General features: G+C 44.4%; 1 protein-coding gene across 1 annotated transcript in view; it reads right to left on the bottom strand.

Moving 5' to 3' along the window:
• GALNT17 (polypeptide N-acetylgalactosaminyltransferase 17) overlaps positions 1-27842 on the bottom strand; it is a 456488-nt gene that overhangs the window by 372314 nt on the left and 56332 nt on the right. The gene's annotated exons all lie outside the window — the stretch shown is intronic.

Genomic DNA, 27842 nt, shown 5'->3' with positions numbered 1-27842 from the left:
GAAAACACACAGGATGGTCCGAATGAAATGGAGACAGCACCCTCTCGAGCCAGATGCACAGAAGGCGTGGTTTGTTCCTTTCCCACCCTTGAAAGAAACCTGGGTCAAACCTTCCATATCCCCCTTTACCTCCCCAGCTTAAGTGGAAACTGCTCTAATAAGGCAGCAACTCCTGCAGTCTCCCTTCTCTACGCACCTAGAGCCCAAGGTTGGCCCCCTGAACTATTCCCTCACTCTCATTTCAACACCCAAGCACCCCTGTCCTTCCAGGGCACCACCCAACCCAACCCCACCTAGATCAAGGCTAAAATTCACTCTCTGGGCCTATATGATCATGGACAAGCACTTTCAGAAAGAATCACACCATCACGTGGAAGGCAGCTACAACTGATTTCTGGAAGTTCTAGTACCTCAGTGGACACCTCCCTTAGCTGTTACACAGGTCTTTTAGGTCCCTTCTCCCACACCCATGGGAGCTGTTACAAATCTTCACCATGTTACTCAAGCTTCTTGTTGAAAGCCCACACCCACACTCAGCAGACAAACTTGCCTCCTACCTCATTAATTCCACCGAGCTCATCTCCCTCAGCTTCTGGACCTCCACCTAACATCAAATCTGCATCAGCACATCTTCTCTTCCTCCCTCCATCTGGTCTCAGAGGATGAAATGTCTCTCCAGCTGTTCATAATCAATCAGCTCATTTTCATTCCTGCCGCCCTCTCCGCATCTCAAGGACTGTGCTCCATCAGCCGTGCCTTCCTGGCCCATATCCTCACCTTGTCTCTGTCTCAACGCGCTTTAGCCACTAAGCCTGTTCAAGTCCCTCCCTTCCTAATGAAAGGCAAAGCAAACACAGCCCATAACCCTGCCCCTCCACCTCTCTTCCCTCTCTTCTCAGTCCAATTTCTTGAAAGAGCCATCCTCATCAGCTCCATTTTCCCACTTTCTCACCTCTCATCCCACCTACTTCCATCTGGCTTCCACCACCCATGACCTCTGAGTTGTCAAATTCAATAGAGATGCGTCAGTCCTTATATTAATGGACATTTTTCATTTTTACATGAGTTTGGATACTGTTTATCACCACCTCCTTGAAAACTCTGCCCCCAAATGCATTGTTTTGAGGGGGAGAATAAGGATAAGATCAACGGGTGGAAGTCAGAAGGTAGATTTCTGCTTGCTGGCAAGAATGGCTTTGGTGAAATTAAGGATGTCCAACAATGTGTTACATCATCAGGCTGGGAGCCAGACTGGCCAAGGATGATGTGCAGAAAGTGATGTTAGTGAAGGATGGACTAGAGAGATGACCTAGAAGATTTCCATCTCTAAGGTTCTAATGACCTAAGTGTTTGGAGGCCAGGGACTGAAGAAGGAAGGCAGACTCCATCTGCAGTGATTGTCTTTACCTAGGGTGGCAACTTGTGCAACCACATAATTCAATGAGCCCAGGGTACCTTCTATAGCAGTCCCAGTGATAGGAGCCCTGGGAGATATAAGGAGGAATGGGTAAGGATACAATTTCTGCTGTGTGTGACAGAGACCTGAAATGACACTGGCAGAAACAAGCCAGGTGACAGTCTTGCTTGGCCAAGTCTTGGGGGCCCTGGCTCTTCCCCACCATGCCTAGCTTGTCATCCTCTTCCTGTGCTCTAAGCTGGCTCAAAACTACATCTCCATTCCACCAGTGGTGAGGGGGGAAGGGAAAAGGAGCACATTCTCTCTCTCTTTATGGGCAAGTGTGGAGACGGCACACAGCACTTTCATTCATATCCTACTAGTCCATATCCCTGTGACCACATGCAAGGGAGGCTGGCAAATGTAGTGCCCTTCTGGGTGGCCATGTGCTCAGCCACAAAGTTTCTCTCTAGGGAAGATAGGGAGCTCGAAAAAAGGGCAAGGGGCAACTAACAATCCTTGTCACAAAGGGTGAAGGACGCAAAGGAAGCATGATGCCTGTCCCCAAGGAACTTACTTATCTAAACTACTCTCCCATCAGAGCCCTTCCCAGCCCTCCCCAAACAAAGGAGGGGAGAACGAACAAGAAAGCAAAAAGGCACCCAAGGGCGTGAGTTTCCTTGGGAGTTTTTAACTTTTGGAATATGCTAAGTATGTTGGCAAAACAAACCACTTTCAAAGATTTTATGGACAAGCTCAGGGCCCAGGAAACTACCAGATCCTCCAAATGCCACTAGAAAGCATATCTGATATGGGAGAAGACGTCTTATCTAAATATAACTGACAATTCCTCCAGTCCGAGCTGAGGCAGCTGGGGCAACACGTGCACCTCTGTCTACTTCAGGCTCTTCCCAGGCACGGTGCAGGAGACACTTGGTAAGGATCCAAAAGAGAGAGCGTGCTTTTAACGTTCCATCCTCAAAGGAAAAAAGTGAGAAATGTCACTTCTGCGTAACTGTGAGGCATTCTTTTATTTCAATATGTCCAAGGTCCCTTAAAACACCCAAATTTAAGAAAACTGAGTTCCGACTCCCAGCAACTCCAATGTAATATAGGACAAAGATGACAGCTTATTTTTCATAAACTCTGCAAACAACCACTTCCTCTGACTCCAAAGTCACTTATCACTTTGTTCTTGAAGAGTAATAATGTAAAAATCATTTTTCCAGCCACATTCAGTTTTTTTCTAAATGGATGGCTTAAATTTCAAAGTGTGAGTTAGTAAAGTTATTTTTAAACCTGTTGACAGAGCTTCATCACGTGGTCCAGCCTGTCTGTAACCCTAGTCTGAGACCTGGGGTGAAAAGGAATCCTGGGCATGGTTTGGTTGAGCTGTTTCAAAGAGGCTGTCTCTGTTCCTTTTAACTACAAGGCTAAGAGGTTCAAATATCACTGGGCCTTCTTGGTAATGCTACTATGCAGAGGGCCCTGTACACAGAAGGAGATGGATTTCTGTATCACTTATCTATCATTGCATAACAAATTACTCCAAAATGTAGTGGCTTAAAACAACATTTATTATCTCACAGTTCTTATGGGTTGGAAATCTGGGCACATCTTAGCTTGATGCCTCTGGCTCAAGATCTCTCATTAGGTTGTAATCAAACTGTCCACTGGGGCTGCTAGTTCATCTGAAGGCTCAACTTGGCGATGAGGGGAATTCTCTTCCAGGCTCACTCATGTGTTTGTTGGCAGGCCTCCATCCCTTGTCACATGGGCCTCTCCACAGGGCTGCCTCACGACATGTAAACTGGGTTCTCCCAAGTGAGTGATCCAAGAGAGAGTGAGGGAGAGTATGCCTCAGGTGAGAGCCACAGACTTTTCATAAGCTAATTTCAGAAGTGTCATACATCACTTCTGCTGGACAGTGTTCAACAGAATGAGTCAATAACCTACCCACACTCAGAGGGAGAGGATTACGTGAGGGAATAAATGCTGGATGCAGAGTTCACCGGGTGCCACCTTGGAGGCTGCCTACCACGGCTTCCTCCTGATGACAGAGGCAGGGCTTTAAGTGCATATAAAGAGAGTCATCACTTCGTTATTTCACTTGAGCAAATGCAAGCACAGAATCTAAGAGATTCACAGGGTTGAGGGAACCTGCGTTCCCCCAGCCTTTGATATTTAACCCATCGATTCAATAAATACTGAATGCAGCTAGATGCAAATGTGAAAGGTTTAAGAAGACACCTCTCTCCCAATTCCTCACCTTCCCTGCCCCCACCCCAGAACCAGAGTGACCTACTTGATTGGAACAGTAGAGAAGAAAGTCACTGCTGTTGGCTCAGCCCCTTTGGGCTCTCTCTTTGGAGTCTGCATCCCCAGAGAGAGTACGTGGCTGATCTACCCTCTGCCATGCAGAATGTCCTCTGCCCCACAGGGGAGCTGTTCAGCTCTGACTGTGTTTGGTGGATAGGTTTAACCGTGGGGCGAAGTAGTAGGAAACCCACTGTGGCCATGGCTTTAAGCCACACCCTTCAGAGGCCAGCTTCTATCACTATAAAGTAGATATTTTTACTCCATTGGCCTGATTCCTGTGCTGATTTCTCCAGTGATTTCAAACTCAGGAGGGGTAGAAACGGGTTCTGACAACTGCTTTCCCCCAACCATCCCCCATCAACACTAAGATCCAGTCATCTAGTCCACACTCATTTTACAGGTGAAGAAACCAAGGCACCACATGATAGGGGCAGAGCACGGATAAACACTCCCCTAAGTCCCCAAATTCTTACTTAGCCACCAACTATTTACTGGGCAGCTACCATGTCCTAGGCTCTGTGCTGGGCCCTGAAAATGACAGATTTTCACAGTCTGCTCCAGGAAAATAACTTGACCCCTCTTAACCTCAATTCTCTATCTTGAAAATGGGAAGCAAGTGAAATGATGCTCATAAAGTTGGTGTAAAGTATACAATAACAGTCAGCAAACATCAGCCTTCTGCCCACCTTGCAGCTCGTGGGAGGAAAGCCTATTTGGGTTACAAATAGGGACGATAAGACTATCTTTTAAAGGGCAGTACAAAGAAGAATCAATTTGCCTGTGATTGGATGAAACTGGGCATTGCTGCTCCACTCCCGTGACTTATGGCCCTACTTCTCACTCTCTGGCCACCCAAAAAGCACGTGCCAGTATGTCTGTGGTTTGTCAGGGAGGCACGAGATTCCCTGGGAGTTCTGGCAAGCACTGCATGAAATTCTGCCAGGGCAGTAACAACCCAAGACAAAGAACCAAGGCAACTCCCTCAAGGACACTCAGGGAGCATGTAGCAGAGCCAAAAATAGAGCAGAGTATGGATCATTTCCTTCCCCGGGCTGGCTTTCTCTCCTTTTCTCTTCCTAATGGTTTAGATGATTATTGTTTCCCAGCACGACCATCAGCTACTGCAGCAGGTGTAGTTTTTGTAAACACCCCCAGAAGTGCTGTGAGCGAGGTCAAGGGCAGGTGCCCCCATGGAGGGCTGGCCTGGATTCCATGTTTCTTATTCTTGTCTCTCTTGGTGCAGATCGCCAGCACAGCCTGGAGGTTTCATCTGGAGATCCAGGAGCACCTGACACAGGGGGAACACCGGCCCAGCCCTCCCAGGTGGGATGCCAGGAGCTTTGGGGTAAAACAATGCAATTGTCCACCTCTCAGAAAAAGACAACAAGGCAGCCTTAAAGACAGGTGAGGGTGCAGCCTCCCAGGAGGTGTGGTTTGTAGGGCTCTGAGAAAGCACCCCGACAAGGAGACCGGGCCCATCCAGCAGTGAGGCTGTGAGATGCACGGCCATACTGGTGAGGCCCATGGGCATGGCCCTGAGAAGGCACAGCCTGCTTTCTGGTACAAAGTTCCAGTTTTCCTGATTCGGCCCTTGGATCTCAGTTTTACACCATCCAAAATAAAAACGCTCTGAAGGAGGGCAGCAATGAAGCCTTACCCACCATTTAAATCTCCGTGTGGATGAGTTTGCCAGCTCCTTTCCTGAGAGACCAGATTTTTCAAGGCAAAAGAGATGAGAAGACGACAAAGGCACTGGGAACCAAGTGGAAGGAAGGGTCACCCCAAAGAGGGAGGAGGGGCTGGCAGGAGGAAAACACCCCTTAGGAATGCTCCCCTGTGCTGGGCCCCTGTGAACACAGGTCAGAAGCCGGACCTAATACAAGTCTGCTTTCATCTGGTGTAAGATCCACTTCCATTGCTGGGAGCCTGAAAGGGGTAATGGGAGATTGATAAAAGCCTGACTTTTCAGTAAAAATGGAGAAAAATGTCTGATGCTTCTTTGTCTTATTCCTCTGTGTTTTATGGTTGTGTGAGAACTAATTCTGCCCAACAGCAGCTCTGTGGAAGGCCTCGTTTCTCCTCTCCCTCCCCACGCAGTACCGGACAGAGATTTCTCATTTCATACATCATTTATTCCAGCGGTAATTCAATCCAAGTCACTTTAGGTCCTTAGCAAACAAAAAAAGCACAATGAAATTCCGTTGCAGCACTAAGACCAGGGATACTGGGTAATGGGGGCTTCTCTGTAGTAAAGTCCCAAACCCTGGACAGAGGGTCTTAGTCTCAACGGGAGGAAAAACTCAAGATGAGCAGACTGAATTTTTCATCCCTAAAGGCAAAGTAAGACTCCAGTGTCCTCTAAACAGGGAGGGAACCCAACAGTCACTACACAGGAGGAGGCATGGTACAAAAGGGCTTTTAATGCCAGGAGACACCTCCTGGTCCCCAAACTCAGGAATCAGCATCCATGATATTGAAATTTGTTTCAACAGTGGGACTAGAGCAATCTGTCCAATACCATGGTTTATCACTGTAGACAGCTCCATAAGAACACGGTTGTTACCATAGATGAAACCAATGATCCATTCCAGAACAGTTGACCAGTGCATTGGAGGTAGTTTAGTTTCTCTCCCTTCACCTCACCCTGCCCTTCCCAGTCCATTTGTCTTCCAAGATTAAATGTAAGGTCAGCGTAGGCTAGCTCAGAAATTGGTCGTGCAAAGTCATCTGAAAGAGACAGGATGGCTCCTAGACTATAGCCTCTTTTACTGTGTTAAAACACAAAGCAAGAAGTGTGCTCCAGAGGACCACACGTCAGCATGGAACCACAGCATGAGAGCCCCAAAGACAAGACCACCCCTCCACGAGGCAGTGCAGAGGCAGCCGCTATGCCAGGCTGCTGCCATCACACACTGCCTCACCTGGCTCCTTTGTTCATATTCAGGTTCACAAAGTAACCTTCTGGTCATTCTTTGGCTTTCCATATAGTCAACAGAGAGCTCCTGTGCTGGCGTGCCAACATGAACCTTCTGGGTCTTGCGGCAGTTCTCTCTCTCTTTGCCATTTAATTCATTGGCATTCCAGGGTCTACTCCTGTTGAACATGATTTCAGTTAATGACTCCCCAACAAGGGCATCGTCTTTGAAGCCTTCAGAGAAGAGGACAAGATGCAGATCCAGGATCAGCTGTCCAACTGGGGATTCCCTAGCTCCAGCTCCGTCCTCCCTCCCTCCACCTCATCTTAATTCTGTGAAAACAAGATGTAAGCCTACAAACTGGGGAGTGGTCCTCACCCTGGCACTGCCATCTGCAAAGCCCCAGGCTCATGGACAGTTCAAAAATTTACAGACCACACTTAGGAAGGTGTGAGAAAGGTGCAAACAAGGAGTGTGTGGTGGACAAGCCACCAGGGTTAGCGGCAGAGCACCTGCAGGTTTAAAATTCACTTTCTTCCTGGTTGGTAGAGCAGCCTTCAGCTCTCTGTGCCTCAGTTTCCCCTTCTCTAATATAGGGAGTATAACCTACTTCCCAGGGTTGTTGAGACGAGTAAAGGAGATGATATGTGTGAATTTGGAATTCACTGTGGAAACCCATGCTGCTGTCAGTCACCTATGAAATCCTCCCCACCTCCCACTCCTGCTCCTCCACCTTCTGGATCTATGCCCCTTGTCTCCTCTACTGCCCTGGCTAAAACACGAGCAACCCTGGAGCTGTCAGTGGAGACAGATCACGCTCTGAAAGGCTGTACACTCCCCTCCAAGTGACCCTGACTGCCAAGATCCCAAGAGGAGCTTTCACCCTTGCACACATGAAATGGAGGCTGACTGGAGAAAGCGGGATGAGCAGTCAAGACTGAGGGCAGAGGGCGGGGAGGCCTCACCTCAGGGGTTTAACAGACAACGCATGTGGTGAGAATCAGCTTTCACTCACTTTGACTTTACTACCCACGTCCCAAACTCTCTCAATACCCACAGATACCCAATAGATCTCCTGGTGCTCGCTGGTCTCTGTGGCAACCCCAGAACTCTCCAAAGTGAATGGTGCCTTTGGGCATAACTCAGGGAATGCTGGGAATGCTAAAGACCCTCAAATAACCCAAGGGAGGCCAGCCACCTAGACCCTACTTCCCCATTGTGAGGGACCAAATGTCTCTGTCCCCCTAAATTCATACAGTGAAGCCCCAACCCCCAATGTGATGGCAGTGGGATGGAGGTGGGGCTAGAGTTGAGGGCACTCTTCTTCCCTCCTTCCCTCTCTCTACTCCATGTGAGGACACAACAAGAAGGTGACCATCTACAAGCCAGGAAGAGGGCTCTCACCAGAACCTGACCCTACTGGCACCATGATCTTGGACTTCCCAGCCTCTAAGTCGGTGGCTCTCAAATCTGAGTGTGCACCACAGCCATGTGGAGGGCTTGTTAAGACTCAGATTGCTGGTCCCCAGCCCAGAGTTTCTGATCCAGTAGGTCTAGGTGGCGTCCAAGAATTTACATTTCTAACACATTCCCAGGTAATGCTGATGAAGCTGGTCCAGGCACCACGCTTTAAGAACAATTGTTCTATGTGACCTATCTTTGGATATGGCTGTGTGTGGGATCTGCAGAACCAGAAGTTCATAGAACCAAAAATAAACCCAGGGGTGGGTCTGGATAGCCTCCCCACCCTTGGTGGGGTCTACTGCTCGTAATGCTCTCCTCCTGCAGGTGTCCAGACACCGATGTTCTATAGGCAGCACTGTGCCAGCACTGGTGGCTGCCTAGCCTGGCCTCACTCCCAGCCCCAAATACTCACCGACCCAGCCTCCACTGTAGCTAAAGGTGGTCATGTGATGGAGTTTTGACCAAAAGGACAAAGAGAAAGTCTGCCAGGAAGGGGGATGCTGGTATCAACTTTCCTCCCTGTTTCTTGAATATAGGCAGCATGCCTGGAGCTATGGCAACCTCCTTGCAGCCATGAGGGAAACCCTGACATTCAGCTTCTAACCCCATGCAATAGTAGTCCATTCCCAAATTCTCGGTCGTTAGTAAAAGAAACCCCTATTTAATTTGCTGTGAGTTGGTTTTCTGTTTCTCAGGGCTGAAAGCATTCATAAGTGCTATACTACTACTCCACTTTAATTTTAACCAATTATCTTATATTTGGACATTCAGCATCTCTCTCACGAGGGGTGGGGAGATGCACAGAGCAGAAGCAGCGATAATACAAGAAACACTTTCTGCTTTCTCTTCTCCAGTCCAAACCCACTTCATCCTCTTGTCCCTCTACTCAGCGGGCCCACTTCCTTTGGCTCTTCTTCCCGCAGCTCAGTGACTGACTCGAGCTCAGCACAGTGTTTTCTCTGTGCCGGGTGACACCTGAGCCCTGCTCTGCAGGTTGCTCCAAGCACACAGGCTGAGCTGGCCTCGAGCTCAGGCAGTCTGAGCCCATCAGAGATGCAGGTGGCTGCTCTTGGCTTCATCCCATTATTCTCCTTCTGCCTGGGGGAGACCCATGTGGGAATCTGACCCGTCCTAGGCGCGGCTTGTCTCAGACACAGAGCTGAATGAAGAGGGTAGGTGGTTTCCGTGACATCTCACGGCTCCACACTTGACGAGGGCTGGGCCACCAGCACAGACTTAATGTTTGCTAGGTTGAGCTAGGAACTTCTTGAAGAATCAAGCCATCCTGTACTTCTCTTTGCCTGGACAGCAGGGGCTTTGGGGACAGCTGCGAGACTCCTCTCCACAGCAAGAATAGGAACGGCTCACCAGAGTCCCTAAATCTGCCTCACATATGTGGGTTTCCCTGGTTTGACCTTATCCTTCAGACCCATTGGCTATGACACAGTGAGGGTCAGAAGCAGTGCGGCCTGTGGCCAAACCGTGTGGTCGGCAGCTATTCAAATGCACTGTGGCTGCTGAAAGAGCCAGAAAACACTTCCAGGAGATGACTCTGGGATCCAGACTGGGCCCGTCATGCCCTTACCCCAGGGCCACTGACGTCAGGCTGGCCTGACAGCCTGGGCAAGAGGGACATCCCCAGTGAACTCTGGGTCAGGGAAAAGACTTCTGGCCATGACTCTGGACAAGCAGTGGCTTACTCCAGAGAGACACAGAGACAGGCAGGGCTGTCTGAGCTCTGGGTCAGATTCTTTGCGATTCTCTTGGATATCCACTCGTGATTGCAAAATGACTACATCACGTCTGCGAATCCTGTCCTCATGCAGCAGCACCTAGAGCAAAAAGCAGGAGAAAGAGCAAAAGGATGCTTTCCTCATGCTGCTCTCTCTGTCAGGAAAGGAAGCAAACCCTGGACACCCACTCCCGATGGGCCCCTTGCCTCGTGGACCAGAACTAGGCCACAGCCCAGACCAGCCAGGTGCAGCGAACTGGACTGCAACAGAGCCACTCGCCAAGTAGGATCAAATCGGGGCCTTGCCAGGCAGAAAGAAGGACTGCTGTGGGCTGAAAACTGCCCCAAACATAGCAGGTCCTTATCCCTGGAACCTGTGAAACTACCTTATCTGAGAAAGGGGTCTCAGCAGAGGTGGTCAAGTTAAAGATCCTGACGGGGGAGATGACCCTGGATTACCCAGGTGGGCCATGTATGTCCTTATAAGAAGAGGCAGAGACACACTCAAGTGACACATACAGGAGAGAAGACGAGGTGGAGACAGGGCAGAGATCGGAAGATGCTGGCCTTGAAGAACGGAGCCAATGTGGCCGCAAGCCAAGGGATGCTGGCAGCCACCAGTAAGTGGAAGAAGCAAGAAACAGATTCTCCCCTGGAACATGCCGAGGTAGCAAAACCCTGCTGACACCTTGATTTCACTCCAATGGTACTGGTTTTGGACATCCGGCTTCCAGAACTGTGAGAGAATAAATTTCTGTTGTTTTAAGTCACTGCATTTGTGGTGATGTGTCACAGCAGCCACAGGAAATAATGCAAGAGAGAATGGCTTTGGACAGGAAACCAGCTGTGTCAGCCCCAGGTTCCTTCACTGAGACTCTGACCTCTCCTTCCCACCTCAGTCCCTAGCCCACACGTGTGCATGCACTCACACACTTGCACATGCACACACAAACACACACACACCAAGCGAGGCCCTCCTGATTCTCTGCCCTGATAGATCCTGAAAACGTGTCCCTGGAGCAAATACCAAGCTGGGGTCCTCTGGGGCCACCGTTTCCTCCCCTGTTGGGCTGAGCAATCCTGAATGTTCCCTATTTGATGAAAGGGAGCCCTGGAAATAAGGCATTTGAGGAGTCACCAGCATAGAAGCGAAGGAACTGACCGTAGCACACAGCATGAGAAGCTAGGCATGCCAAGACCAGCAGAATCTTGCCCCATGTCTCACTCAATCCAGGTGCTGGAACCAGGGCTCAGACTCAGTCAGGCAAGCACTGCATGCTACTATCGATGTGCTTCTCAGCAAATCACTCATAAAAAATTCATGGCTGCAGCTGACCCTCATTAGAATGTGTTTCATTAAATTAAAACATCAATCCCAGAAATATATGTTTGCTTAACAGGCAGAAATGATTTGGAGATCTCATGCTGCACCCCATCAAATCAAATCAAATGGTGGGAGCAAACGAAATTAAGCCATCAAGCAAAGGGGGTAGGAGGGATAACACAGGTCTCTTGCCAAAGGAACATAATCATGGCTTATGAAAAAAGCCCAAAGCATCCAAATTGTGTGCCCATGCAGAGCAGTGGAATGACACAAGGAGTGCAGTCAGGCAGGGTGCCCAAGGGAGGCAGACAGGCCAGCCTCAAGAACCTCAGTGTTCTCCCCTGAGCTCTCCCAGTAACCTGCCATTTGACCTCCAGGGTCTCGCTTCTGAAAGCTTGAAGGACAGATTCTGAGGGGGGTCTCAAAGGCTGGAGAGCACACAGTGGTCCCCCAGCATCCTTTCATTCCAAAGATGTGCGGTTCCTTAGAGGGCAGCACAGGATGAGACAGACTATCAACCTAAGAAACGGAAGGGGCACAGCCAACATCCAGCTTCTTTTGCAAATGACACTTGAAAGGACCACAGAGCCTTCCCAATGATGTTCTCCTCTAGTTTATAGGCTCTTTCAGGTATATTACCCCATTTTTCACCATGGGAAGAGAAGCAGAGAAGCCCTCATCATGCCCACATAACAGAAGAGTGATTCTGCATAGACCACAAAGATAGGAAACGAAAGATTCCAAATGAGAATCCAGGTCCGTTGCTTTGTGCATTCATCTTTGCTCTGCTGCTCTCCAAAGGGGGGCCGGCCTCCCCACCCAGGCTGCCTGAGCCACCCGCCAAGAAGCGCAAGGGGAGGGGTAGGAAAAATATCCAAATCACAGACACCAAGGATCTTAACAGTTCATTAAATGACTGATTACTAAAGAAGCACCTCACGCACACTCTCACTCAGTGTTCAGACATTTAAGTTCCCAAAGAAAGGCACTAGTGTCATACAGCTAATTTTGGTTTTAATTAGTTATAATATATTACTCATAAGTAAAGTAGATTTGATTTAGAAAAACAAAGAACAAATAATCAAAAGGACACAAAATATAACTTCTAACTTTTTACAGTCATATACATATAATTTTTTTATAAAATGCAATCATACTATACTTACTGTGATATAACTTGCTTTCTTTTTAACCTAATAGTGGATCATAAGCATCATTTCATGTCAAAACATACATTGACATCACCGTATAAAGGCTGCATGGAATGCCATCACATGAATGTGCAGTAATTTACTTAACCAATTGCTGATTATCCGTCATTTAGGCCACACTCAATTTTCTTGGGTAATAACAACACTGCAATAAGCCTCTGGCATATTCCTTCCTTGTGTACACAAACTTGTCTGCCTCTTTCCTTGAGATAATTTCCTAGATGCAACTGCTTGATGGAAAGGCAGGTTATGCCACCCACTGCAACAAGATATTTGGGGAAGTTTCCTAGGTAACATGGTACAGGACTGCTCCATACATGAAAACTAATATGCAGCCCTATTTATTGACTGGACTTAATTTTAACCATCCAAGAGAAGGCCCAGGGCACTAAGTTTATAGCCCTAAACCTCAGATATTGAAGAAGCAGCTTCACAAGTAATCGCTGCCATCATTATGCAGCGAAAAGCACTTACCAACCTGGAAATAGAATATAAGATGTGTTCGCTTCAAAGTATTTGCAGATCAATTGAGATTACTGTTATCTCGATTGCATACCCTGCTTGCACATTTAAGGTAGTAAAGCACAATTTCTGTAAGAATGAGATTTTATTTGTTAGGAATGAAAGTGTCAGAAAAACTGATGCAAACTGACTTCCACAAGAAAGGGAGTATTTTGGTTTATGAGTTGGATATCCAAATGGAAGTGAAGTGAGGTTTTTCTACAGCAGCAACTCAAGCAAGGCCTCAAAGTGCTGTTCTTCCGGCTCCTCTGCTTCCTGGCTTGCCTTCATCCTCAGGCTCTTCATGGAGACAGCTCCCTAGAGCAGCTCCCAGCTCTCGACTCATGGTAGCAAAATGGCTGCAGCAGTTCCGGACCTCATGTTCGAGAACACATCATCATCCAAGGAAAGGGAGGACATTTCCTCTGGTTGCTTCTATGGAAGAAAGAGAAAGCTTCTTCTTCAGAGAAACCCTAGAAAAGGTTTTCCTGTGGTTTGGTGGCTCTGCCCAGAATGGAATGTGCCCAGTGTTTTAAACCAAGCAGGGTCCTGTGCTGGAGTTAGGTGTCGCATCAGTTCCAGGCACACCAGGCTAAGGATGGGCAAGGAAATTCAGGTTACTGTTTCTGGAAAGACGAGGACTGGATGCACTCCTTCAAACAGATGTCTCCTTCAGAGATTATTTATTTAGATGACAGTGAATATAAATTAAAATAACAATAACATCATAAGAAACAAAGAAAATCTATATGATCAAAAAAGTTTAGGGAAAACATTGTATTGAACACACGCTCCTTTCTTCTCTGCCTCCTTCTGAAACTTGATCAAAATAGAAGTGAAAGAACTTTACAATCCATGAACTATACAAGATGAGCCTGGAGTGTCTCACGGTGTCAGCAAGGAAATGTCCCCCCAAAAAAGTCGGGGGAACGACAAAAGGACACAAGAAAGAAAGACAACCTGAAAGAGCTCTCGCTGGCCAACGCTGAAAGAATCTGAGTAAGAAAAGCAATAAATATAGTATTGGATATAGCCCAAAGAATAAAATAAATATTCATAAGTCCATAGTGATATAAATAAATGATTGAACAAACAAATAAATGGGGGAGAAGGACAACTTTCCCTTACAGAAGAATTCCAAGTAAAAAGTGTGGGAGGGATGAGAGAAATAGAAAATCTCCACTAAAAACCACAGTAATCATGGTTGCAGGCAATGTCCACCAGTGAATGCTAAAAACAGTGAGCAAAAGTTTAAGGATAAATAGGATATTTGCATAGCCTCCAAGTATCCCCCAAATATGTGTTAATTACAAAGAAGAAAACTTTACCCTCACTGGAACTTTACAGGGGAGAAACCTGGCAGACACCGCGTAAGCAAGTGATCACGTGAACATCACCAGTCACATGGGCATCAGGTACCTCCTGATACGTAGGCACTGAGAGGGCACAGCACCTCTGTGGTGTTCTTCCTCCAAAACCAAAATCTCAATCAAATCATAAGAAAACGGCGGACAAGCCCAAATTAAGAGAGATTCCACAAAATACATGACCAGTGCTCTTTAAAAATGTTGAGCTCACGAAACACAAGGAAATATTGAGGCATTCTGACAGATTAAAGAGACTAAGAAAAGTTAACAAGTAAATACAAAGCTGGATCCTGGGACAGAAAAAGGACATTACTGGAAAATCAGGTACAGTATGAGTCACACGTAGTAGTTTAATTCTGTGTTCAGCTAATAGTATCGTAGCAGTGCTTACCACTCAGCTTTGACAATCCTCCACAGTTATATAAGATGTCACCATTAAGAAACTCACTGTACTATCTTTGCAACTCTTCTAAAAGCCTAAAATGATTTCAAAATACAAAGTTAAAAATGAAGCTTACACCACGAGCAGCAGCATAGAGAGACAGAAAGAGACAAGGTTCCGGAACACATTCTTCCACTGTGCAAGGCCCCCAACCACTGGACTTGGCACGGGCTTGAACCAATAAATCTCTTATTGCCCACAGGAGGATGACATCTATAGATATACAAGGACAAGAAGTAGGGCAGATGACTACAGACAAGCAGCATGAACTGAAATTTGGAAGAAGAAATGAAGGAGGAGGAGCCAGCAGAGAGGAATACCCACTGACTGCAGAGGGAGATGCCAATTCATGCTCAGGACCCCAGAAAGGAGGCTCCAGGAGGTGTAGGGTTGAAAGAGAAACATGGTTGTAATTCTGTGTAAGGTACAGCTAACGCCGCTAGCCCTCCACCCCCTAGCCCCAAGCCAATTCCACCCAGACAGCTGACTGCCTCTCCCCTAGAGGCTCCAGTGCTGGACCCTGGGCACAGAAGATGACGGGTCAAAGGGGACAGAGGGGCATCACATGGAAGTCTAGCTCCCTGTCCCGAGCCACCCACCATGAGCTCCCGGAAAGCACACAGGCAGGCCTATACCCAGCAGAAGACTGAGAGTTTCTTCTCTAGGAAAACCGCAGGGCCCCAGAGGAAAGAATAAACGGATACTGACATGTGAGTGTCATCCAGTGTATTAGCCCTGGCTGCCAAAACAAAGTACCACAGGCTGGGGGGCTCAAACACCAGAAATCTATATTCTCACAGTTCGGGAGGCTGGAAGTCTTTGATCAAGGTGTCCGCAGAGTCAGTTTCTTCCTTGGCTTGTGGATGAACACCTTCTCCCTGTGACTTCACGTGGTCTTCCCTCTGTGTGTCTGTGTCCTAATCGCTTCTTACAAGGACACCAGTCAGCTTAGATTAAGGCCCACACTAAGGACCTCATTTTAACTTAATTACCTCTTTAAAGACCCTATCGCCAAATACAGTCACATTCTGAGGTCCTGGGGGTTATTGCATATGAATTTGTAGGGGGACACAATTCAGCCAGTGAAACAGCCGCCCACTTGTGTGCCCATCCATGAGGACCACTGGTTGTTCCACCTCAAAATGCACAGAACATTCCCCAGCATCCCAGCGCCTTCCTCCTAAATACGAAAAACAAAGCCTCACCAGGCCTTGAGGAAAATGAACAACAGGGGGCAGATGCCAGAACCAACAAAGAGGTAACAACACGTTGGCAAGGCAGAGAGTACAGAACGTGCAGACAGAACCAGGGAACCCCACTAAGCTGTGGGCAGCAAGGGAAAGGCACCGCACTCGCGGAACAGAACAAGAAAACGCTTTAGCAATTCAACACGTAACAGGAAGTTAAAAATTTTAAGAGAAGAGTTGGAAGGCCATATCTCCCAGAAAATTGAATAAAAAGGCAAAAAATATGAAAGAAATAAGAAAAATCAGGGGATCAATCAAGGAGGTCTAGCACCTGATGCAGAAGCATTCCAGCAAAAGAGAAGAGAGAAAACAGAGGAGAAGATTTAATGAAGGTACATATACTAGAGCGGAAGTTCCTGAGGGAGTAAATCAAACAGAGAAAGAAGGAGGCTCATGGAAACAGGGCGCGGAGCACAGAGGAGGCAGAAGGAATCCCAGGAGGAGGGGTGCGCGGCAGGCACCCCTGGCGCCAGGAGGGCTGTCTCCAAGGAAAGAACCAAAACCCAACAGAAAATGGAACTAATGTGCTTGGCCATGTGGAAAAGAGCATCTAGAGGGGTTTACGGTTTTGCTGGAGCATACGGAACAGCAACCAAAAAGCACACACCACAACATCCAAGTAAGGAAAAGAAAAGGTGAGGCACTTATTCACTCCAGAAGTTGTACAAGATTCAAATGTAATCATAGTTCCCTGGCTTATCAGGGAACAATACATACATAGTCATAATAAGGTAAATGCTAAAAACTGATTCAATCAACAACTCTAATACCCAGGGACCAGGAGCGAGCAGGGGAAAGACGGGTTACGTGGCAAAGTCCAAGCAGCTGTGTAGCAGGCACTCAGACGCAACTCAGCCACTGTGGGAGCCCACCCAGGTGGCCTTCTCCTCCTTCTAGACACAGTCGGGAAGGATGGGCAGGAGTCATCTGAGAAGAACCCACATTAAGAGAGAGAATGTCTAGGGGCCGGGGCCGGCCCTGTGGCTGAGTGGTTAAGTTTGTGCACTCCGCTGCAGGTGGCCCGGTGTTTCATTGGTTCGAATCCTGGGCGCGGTGTTTCATGGTTCAAATCCTGGGCGCGGACATTGCACCACTGCTCGTTGAGCCACACTGAGGTGGCATCCCACATGCCACAACTAGAAGGACCCACAACTAAGAACATACAACTATGTACCAGGGGGCTTTGGGGAGAAAAAGGAAAAAATAAAATCTTTAAAAAAAAAAACAAAAGAGAGAGAATGTCCAGCATGTATTAACTGCTCAATAAACAGTAGTTGCGACTACTCACGTTCTTATAAAATTATTAATGATCCCTGAATCATTAGAGAATATGTAGGAGTTTGCCATGCAGAATGTGTCTACATTATCTATACTATGCCTGGACCACTGCGGACACAATTAAATGATAGCTATTGTTAATATTATTACTAATAGTTCTTCAAATAACCTCTAGCCTTTATATACTCAGAGCAATTTTTTGTGCCTCACTGTTTATCTATTGCAGTATAAGAAACCACCCCCAAACCTAATGTTTCAAAACCACCAGCATTTTATTATATCTCATGATTCTGTGGGTTGACTGAGCTCAGCTGATCTGTTCTCCTGCTGGTTTCATGGCTACAGGCAGATGGTGGATGATGCTGGAGCATCCAAGATAGCTTCACTCATAGTCTGGAACCTGGGTTAGGACAGAAAGAAGCCTGGGCTCAGCTGGACACTGGCACAGGTGGCCTTTCTCTCCCCTCTCTGTTTCCATTTGGTGTCAGGGACTCTTCCTTACACAGTGGCCCAGGCACACAGGGGCACACAGGCCTTCTGAAAGCTAGTGTCCAGAGTCAGAATGGCCTCCCTTCCACCACACTGTATGGGCCAGATGGAGTCACTGGCCAGCATGGCTTCAGTGTGGGAGGGTGCTACACACAGCACCCTGAGGGAGGCATGATTCATCAAGGGTCACCTTTGGAAAGGACCACACTGGCTCTTGCAGGAGACCGACAAGCAGCAGAGATGACATATTTGACATACCTTGCAGGGTGCCCTACACGTTCTAAGCACTCCACAAACAGTAGCCAGACAAAAGAAGGAGACATTCCAGTTGGAAAATAACACATATACAGGCACAGAGGCATGAAACATCATCAAGGGATCAGAAAGTACAAAATACTAATAGCTGAATACAGAGCACAGAAATGAGCCAGAAGCAGGGTCTTGTATACCAGGGCAGGGATCTCTGCTGCCCCCTGAACCCCGCCTTCCCCACAGACCTCTCCAGAAGTCCAAAGTGATGAGTGTATTTGTCATGAGTGTTGATGATGCTGGAATTAAATTACAAAGAAGTCAAAAGACTATGTTCCAGACACTCAAACATTTAAAGTACACAAAAAATATGGAACTACATGGAAAACATTTTGAAGGGATTAAGAAATTTTATTGCATAAAAATTAACAACTTCTAAAAGATCAAAAAATAAAGGCCATTGACAAAGCTAAAAACAAGCAAAACACTAGAAGCAAATATTTGCCACTAAAATAAATGTAATGAAACATCCAGAATGGATAAAAAGTGCTTACAAACATCTCAATGGGAAAATGAATAAGAGATAAGAACAGGAAACTCACTGCTTGGTGCAGGCTTGTTAGAGAACAACTTGGTGATGTCTATTACAATTGAAAACGTACAGAGTGTTTTATTGAGCATTCTTATTTCTAGGTTTCTATGTGAAGAAACACTGTACAAACAGGCTGCAACAAGGATGTTAACTATAGCAGTGGGTCCGCAGGAAAACAATGGAAACATCTTAATGCCCATCAATAGCAGTCTGGTTAAATCAACTATGGTGAAATCTACAACAGGCCATGCAGCATCTAAAAGAATGAAGTCAGAGCTATTTGACCAACACGGAGAGATCTCCAAACATACTGTCAGAGTAAAAGACAAAGGAAAAATAAGACGCAGAAAAATATTCAGTGTACATACCCATTTATCACTTTTAAAAACCCCAAGCATTTTCTTTTATTTCTGTGTGCCAACATTTGGGGATGAATGCACAGAAAAAGTTCTGAAAAGGAACACAGTCAACAGTGCTAATTAGCATAAGGTGGGGAGAAGTCTGTAGAGGGACTTTAGCTTTTCTCTACATCCCTATTATTAAATTTTCAATGACAACATATACAGTTATGACTTAGGTACTTTTATAAAAATAAAGAAAAAGGAAAGATTGCCTAAAAGAGGTATAAAAACTGGAATGATATAAGGTATTTCATATATAACAATCACAGCCCTAGATATAAACAACCTAATTGGTCTGATGAAAAAGAAGGAAATTCTCCTTCTGAGGTAAATCAAATATAACAATATGCTGATTATAGAAGACTCAGGGAAAATAAACACACCTGAGATTAAAATACAAAACTGGGTGAATGAAATGCAAGTGCAGCATTATACTCATAAATGAAAATTTCAGCCCAAATATTAAGTACATGTATACCTAATTTTATCATGCTTTCCTTTCTTGCACTTCGCAGATACTTGTGTATTTCCAAGACCTGCCACCAGCAAAAAGATTACAACTCACTGAAGGCTCAGATGATGGTTAGCATTTTTAAGAAATAAAGTATTTTTTAATTAAGGTATGTACATTTTTTTAGACATAGTGCTATTGCACACTTAGACCACAGTAGAGTGTAAACATAACTTCTATATGTACTGGAAAACCAAAAAGTTCATGTGATTCGCTTTATTGAGATATTCACTTTATTGTGGTGGTCTGCAACCAAACCCACAATATGTCTGAGGTATGCCTGTAACGTAGTTCCTCCTTATCCACAGGGGATCCGTTCCAAGACCCCCAAGACCCTCAGTGGATGCCTGAAACCATGGATAGTGTCGAACTCTAGACATACTATGCTTTTTCCTATACATACACATGTACTTGATAAAGTTTAATTTATAAATTAGGCACAGTATGAGATTAACAACAACTAATAATAAAATAGAACAATTATAACAATACACTAGAATAAATTGCCAGCACCACTACTCTTGGGCCTTAGGGCCATTATTAAGTAAAGTAAGGGTTATCTGAACACAAGCACTGTGACACTACAACAGTCAATCTGATAACCGAGACGGCTACTAAGTGACTAACGAGCAGGTAGCATATGCAGCGTGGATCCGTTGGACAAAGGGATGACTCACGTCCTGAGCAAGACAGAGCAGGATGGGATGAGATTTCACCATGCTACTCAGAATGGCGTGCAATTTATAATCTATGAATTGTTTATTTCTGGAATTTCCCATTTAATATTTTCAGACCATGGCTGACCACAGGTAGCTGAAATCATGCAAAGCAAAACTGCGGAAAGCAAAACCACGGATTAGGGGGGACTACTGTGAAAACAAAAACAAAAAATAAAAAACTAAAACATATGCACATACAAGGAAATTATCTAATAATAAAGGACAAAATAAATAAACAAAATATTTAAGTTGCCTCCCCAAACAATATAGTGGTGACATATATAAAAGGCAAAAATGTCACAAATTTCAGAAGAAATAGTGCCAAATCATAATACCTAATATCATAATATGATAATCGAGTGAAAAATTAAAATACTTACTTCAAATAAAGCAATTGAGAAAAAAGAACTAACTATAAGCACACAACAGGAGAAAGACAATGTATATTTTTCTCAAATGTACATGAGACCCTCACAAGAACTGGGTCTAATTCTATAGTCTTACCTGCAACCACAGATCAATCTTAGTGTCACTAACAGACCTCATATGCCCCCTGACAGGATGCAGTGAGAGCGTACAGAACCCCTCAGGAGGTTTTCTGGTCCCCTCATCCACCCCAAAAAAGATGAATCTGAATGTATTTGAGCTTCTGGATCAGAGGTTCTCAAAGTGTGTTCTGGGACTTCTGGGAGCGCCCCAGGACCACTTCAGAGAGTCCACAAGACCAAAACGGTTTTCTTAATAATCAGAAGACATTATTTGTCTTTTTCACTCTCGTTTTCTTCCAAATATACGGAGTAGTTTTCCAGAAGCTACATACACATGATAACATCATCTATGGCTAATGGAGGGTGAGCTTGTATCTTACTTATGTTTTAAAAATTTCTCCTTTTTATTTCTAATATGCTAAATATCAACAGATTTATCCACATAAATAAAAGCATTTGGGGTCCTTGATTATAAGATTATAAGATTGGGGTCTTGAGGCCAAAAAGTTTGAGAACTCCTGCCCTTGACCCAACTACCAGTTTATAGAAAATACAGGATCTAGAGGAGAAATTAAATGGCACCATGAGGAAGTATCAGCCACACCCAAGAATCTAATATCTGACATTTATAGGTCAAATCACATAATATCTGGGATTTTCTTTAAAATACTCCAGGACAACCAAGGGGGTCTGTGGGGTGGGAATGAAACAAGATTGAAAAACTGATAATTACTAAAGGTGTGTGGTACATAGGTATCTACACAGGGTACATGGAGGAGCATTATACAAACCTCTCTACTTTGTGTGGAATTTTAAATTTGATTATCACAATACAACTAAGATAAAAAAAAAATACAGCCTTAATCATTTAGAGTAATAGTTACACATAAGGGAAAAATATAAAATAAAATACAATAATAGACTATTTAGAAAAATAACGCAAATGAAAACACTTTCCAAAAATTAAAGATGACGAAACAGGCTCCTCCATTAAAAATGTCAATAAAAAAGAAAGCAAATAAAACAGAAAAATAAATTTTAACGAGATTAAAAAAAAAATCAAAAACCCAGGATTGTTGAAAACACATTGTGTGGTAGAAGCTCAAAGCCCTCGGTGGGCCAGAAACTGCACTTTGATAACCAAAATACAACAGCTACCAGAATAAAAAATGGCATTCAGGAAACAGCTGGCATCTTTTCTTGAAAAGATGAAAGGTAGCATTACAAAAATCAATCAAGATTAAACTAGGGTTTAAAACAAGACTACAATAAAATGATAACACAATTAAGAACATCCCAGAGATGCAGTCAAAAGCAGAACTGGTTCTGCAAAACATTACATCAATGAAACGGTATTCTGGAGAATGAAGGAGAACTAAGAACATACAAGAGAAACAAAGCATATAAGGGGACCTAACCTTCAAATTGCAAGGGTGCCTGTAAAAGCTGAATCAAGAAACAGAAGGAAAAAGTGCCTGGGGAAGGAAACAGTTTTCCTAGATTGCTTAAAAATTTAGTTGGGAGACAAAAGAGCTCTTGACGTTCCTTCCAGAGACCACAGCAAGAAGCAAGACACCAATCTCTCTCCTAGGAAATGCCTTCTTAATGCACTGAAAAAGGAAAGAACTGGTCACCTTAAAAGAAACATAACAAGCCTTTTTGCAGAATTCTTGTCTTAGACCTTAGAGATAGGCATAACCCTCAGAGATAAAAGCAGAGAGACTTCTGGGTATTCTTTACCCTGCAAAGCTGTCACTTCAGAGAACCTTCAACAGAAGGACCTAAAGGTGTCAAATGCCTAAAGGAATTATATATCGTTCACACCCCTTACTTCTCAAATTACTTCAAAGCAGCAACCAAGTTTAAATGCCAATTCCAAAAGATAAATAGATAAATAGAGGACACTAACGGGAAGGGCTGCCGTACTGCGAGGAAAAAGAATCAATACAATCACAGATCAATGAGAATCACATAAAGTGTGGCATCAAAGACCAAGAAAAACTGTGTCTGAATGGAGTGGGAACGGGGGGAACACAACTGCTGGTCTTCCATGGAAAGGATCCAAAATTGCTGACATTATGCTAAGTGAAATAAGCCAGACACAGAAAGAAAAACGCTGCATGATCTCACTTATATGTGCAACCTAAAAAACGTTGAAAACACAGAAGCTGAGAGTAGAATGGTGGTTGCCAGGGCTGGGGCGCTGCAGGAAATGGGGAGACGTTGTTCAAAGGGTACAAAGTTGCAGTTATGCAGGACAAACAGGTCTAGAGAGCTACTGTACAGCACAATGACTATAGTCAATGATACTGTATTGGATATGGGAAATTTGTTGAGACAGTAAATTTCAGGTGTTCTCATCACGTACAAAAAACGGTAACTATGCCAGGATATGATAGGTTAAATTAGCTTGACTGCGGTAATCATTTCACTATATATGTATCAAACATATATCAAATCATCATGTTGTACACCTTAAATACATACAATTTTTATTTAAAAATTTTTAAAACCAAAGTTGCTGGTTTAATTGGTTAAAAATTTAAACATATCGGGGCCGGCCCAATGGCACAGAAGTTAAGTGTGCACGTTCCGCATCGGTGGCCCAGGATTCGCTGGTTTGGATCCCGGGTGCGGACATGGCACCACTTGGCACGCCATGCTGTGGTAGGCGTCCCACATATAAAGTAGAGGAAGATGGGCATGGATGTTACCTCAGGGCCAGTCTTCCTCAGCAAAATAAAAAAAAAAAAAAGAGGAGGATTGGCAGCAGTTAGGTCAGGGCTAATCTTCCTCAAAAAAAAAAATTTAAACTTACGTGCATAGAGATGTTTGCTGACCAACTAGATCCAGTAATATTACAGTAGAAAGAGTCTGGTTACCAGAAGAATAGAATCAATAGGTGAAAGAGAAAAAACAAGAATAAGGCCATTGAGGAATGGCCAGGATTCTGTAGTCATAATTGGAAAGAAATGTCAAAAGAACTATAAAAACGAAAATAAAAATTAGGGTGGCAGAGGATGATCCAAATTTAACACCAAATGTCAAAGAACTTAGTTATTATCCCATGGTTGGGGGAAAAAAAGAGTTCCTGGCTAGATTAGAAAGCAAAATCTATTACACATGAACAAAAAGTGAATATAAAAGGATGTAGATAGACTTTAAAAAGCAAAAATGGCTAGGTCACTGAGTGTATGAATCAAAATTAACTTAAAGTATATACGGTCATTATAAAATGTTAAAGGCATACTAAGAACTGAAAACTGAAGAATGTTGAACATTTCTCAAATAATAAATATCAATGAACTATATAAATAAAAACTGATTGCCAGTGTAGAGAACTGGATAGAATCTCTGTCTATTGATATATCATAAAATCATGTGTTAGAATCTGGTAACCCAGGGGCTGGCCCCGTGGCCGAGTGGTTAAGTTCGCGTGCTCGGCTGCAGGTGGCCCAGTCTTTCGTTGGTTTGAATCCTGGGCGCGGATATGGTGCCTCTCATCAAGCCACGCTGAGGCGGCGTCCCACATGCCACAACTAGAAGGACCCACAACTAAGAATATACAACTATGTACCGGGGGGCTTTGGGGAGAAAAAAGAAAAAAAATAAAATCTCTAAAAGAATCTAGTAACCCAAAACAGAAAATCCTGAGGTAACTTTAAGCAAGAAATAGAGAAAACACAAATGTACATTAGAAATGAGAAATAACAACATACAAGATGGAGAAAAGTCATTTGAGAATGTTGTGCACAGTTATATATACTAAATTGGTAACTCTAAGAGTAATTTATGATTTTCTATGGAAGTTTAAAACACCAGGCCACTGAGATGAGAAATATAAAAGTTAAACCAACCAACAATTGGGGGAAAAACAAGCAATTACAAAAAGGAGAAAAAAACTAGACACCTATATTCACAAAACCCCCTCAAATCTGAAAGATCTACAATGAATTTTAGCAATTATAAGGGTTTTGCTAAGCACCACAAAGTAATTCTAAACACAGGAAGAGAAGGTATGTGACAGACTTCATCCTGAAACTCGTCATTCTGCAATCATCAAAATTTACTGAGGATTACATACAAAACGAAATTCTTCTGCCATTTCTGTTTTGAACATAGGGAAAATATATTGAACACTATACTAGTCCATAAAATATAACTTCTCTAAAAACAAGTTCACAAGTGTAGCATGGGGGAGAAAAAGTTAGCAGCAGCATGAGCTTCAAACATGGCCATAGGGATTTTACTTGACTCTAAGGCCAAAATAGTAACAACAGCTCCCATTCATTGACCATGTACCATGGGCCAGCCACGTAGCATGTCCCAGCTCACTAATCCTCTCAACGACTCTATAAAGTAAACACTATCTTTACTTCTAGTTACAAATGAGGAAACTGAGGCATAGAAAGTATACCTAACCTGAAGGTGACTGAACTTCCAAGCAGTGGGGCCACATTCACACCCAGACAGTCTGTTAACACACTAGCATTAAGAGTGACAAAGAGCCCAAGAGCTAAACTCATCCTAGGCTTTAGGAACATGTTGTATCTCGGGAATTTACTTATTAGTTGAATTCTAATGATATTCTACTACAATTGCAAAATAGTTTAATTACCCGCCGTCTTCCCCAGAACTCGGTAAACTCTCAAGAACAGGGACTTTACAATTAAAACTAAACTCAGGCAGGTCTCAGTTCAAAATGCGACTCCACCATTACTGACCCACCACGTAACCTCAGACAAGTGACCGAATCTCAGCAAGCCTCCGTCTCCTCACCTGTAAATAAATAAAAACAGAATTCGGAGTTTTCATAAGAACTATGTGAACTGATAGATGAAAAGCGTGCAGCACAGTGCCTGGCACACACAACATGTTAAGTAAATCGCAGCTATCCAGACAACCCTAAACTATGACCTAAAGTAGGGCTCAGGAAATTATGGCCCAAATCCAGCCCACTGTCTGTTTTTATACATCTCATACAAAAAACTTTTGTAGTTTTAAACGGTAGAAAAATATACAAAGAAGAATAATATTTTGTGATACATGAAAATTGTATGAAATTCAAATTTCACTGTCCAAAAATAAAGCTTATCGGCACACAGCCAATGCTCATTTGTTTACGCAGATCTATGGCTGCTTTCACACGACAGCACAGGAGTTGTGTAGTTGTGGCAGAGACCATATGGCCTGCGGAGCTGAATACATTTACCCTCTGGCCCTTTCCAAAAGAAGTTTGCCAACCCTTGACCTAATCAATTACTGGACAAAGGTAGCAAGTCAAAGTAATTGTAAATCAATGATTTGTTTCCTGTGAGTATAATCTTATAAATGGAGATTCCATTCCTGGAAGGCCATATCACACCATAAATATACTCAAACTGCTTACATAAGACACATGAATACATTAAATGATTTTACAAGCATTTATTACATTAAAACAAACACAAGGAGAAAGCTGTGTCATATATGTTTCCCTGGGGGGATTCATCTGTGTCAATCAGTCTGGCCGAGGCCTTTGGGTCACAGTAATCTATGGAGGGAGGCTTCCTTCTCCCCCGATCAATCTCCCTGTGGGAGCAGGTATCTGTCTTTGTTCTGGGGACTATCACTCTTAAATCAAAATGATAGCCATCTGTCTATCTCACAATCTGAACATAGACCAATGGTTCCAAATGCCTGTCTGTGACAAATGTCCAGACAAGAAGAATGTCCAGAAAAACATTCTTCAAAGAACTTTTGCTCCTCAAAAGTTTTTGAAGCTCCAGCTTCAAAAAGATGCTGATGGCTTAGCTCCCGTCGCTCATCATGTCTTTAAGATCGAGTTCACACGCATGAATATGGCAGATGCAGCCCCCAAGGACTGCTGGCTGATTCTCAGCTCATTTCTCACTACCTCCTCCCTAAACTCCAAGCACTGGTAACACATACTTATGGTAGCATGTCATTTCTTGCCTCAGGAAGCCCTTGCTCGGACTGTCCACCTGACATGGCATGCACCCTACCCTAGCCCACCCTCACCCAAACAAGGTTCCATCACCCCTGCTATCCACATTGACTGATGAACTCCTTTTAGTCAGCATATATTAGTAGAAGAATGAAATAGGGTATCTATCTTCCACATCACTACAAAAGATGAAAGTAAATGAAATTATTCTGACTCCGTATAACAGAAGATAGATGGAGAGACAGATGTGGAAAAAAGAGGGTGGTAACAACAATACACGATATCAAAAATAAAACTGAAAGATAAGATATGACAACAAAGGGACATGGTTTAAACTTATAAGTCAAAAGAAGTCATTGAAACTGGATTAAAATCTAAATATATGTTGCTTACTAAAGATACAACACAATTGATCAAAGGTGAAATTCAAAGAGAGCGCCCTTTCACAGGAGGAGAAAAAAGCAACAAAAGTTAGGCTGGTAGATTCCAGAGAAACTGTACTTCCTGATCAGTCTTGAGGGGAAAAGGGGGACCTTGTGTAGAGAGAGTAAAACAAGGAGAGAAAGTGGGGGAGCCCAGAGATGGCCTGCATTCGTTAGCCAGAGAAATGCGGGGTCTGTCCAAGTAGAGGTCTTCATCAAAGCTGCACTGGAAACCCATCACCTTGGCGGCCCTGACAGTAGAACCTCACCCCATACCCCACAGAAGCGTAATCAGAGCGAGAAAATCCTGCAAATAAAATAGTACTCATTAGAATCAGGGCTACATATTGTCTATTTAGTGCTACCTTGAGGGACTTTCTGGGAGGAATTTGGGGAAAGAGTTTGTATCTCAAAGAGGAATATTATAAAAGGGAAGAATTTGACTCAGTTACAAAAAGATTAACATGGGCCTCCACACTCGAGAGCTTTCTGGAGCCACTGCTCCTCCAGCTGCCTTGCCAAGTCAGGGCAGATAATATGTCATGTAGTTATAGTGTCCTTATGGGTCAGCTGGTCTATTCACCGCTACTGCAGTCAGGAAGGGATCACAGACTGGGAAAGGTGAGACATCTAGGTCTGGATAGGTGCCCTGCCAAATGCTGCCAAGCAGCCTTCACATCCCAGCTGTGGTCCTTCTCACACCTGAATCGTCTGCCTCACCTCCTCTGAGTGGGCAGGGATGCCCCTTGCTGCTTTGAGCGGTCTCTGCACATGGCCCAGCCCTCGAGGAGTGCTCAAGAAAGCTCTGTTGAAAGGATATACTGGACA

The sequence above is a fragment of the Equus caballus genome, chromosome 13 (assembly GCF_041296265.1).
Source record: "Equus caballus isolate H_3958 breed thoroughbred chromosome 13, TB-T2T, whole genome shotgun sequence".
Lineage (NCBI taxonomy): Eukaryota > Metazoa > Chordata > Mammalia > Perissodactyla > Equidae > Equus > Equus caballus.
This window is presented reverse-complemented; position numbering and strand designations above follow the sequence as displayed.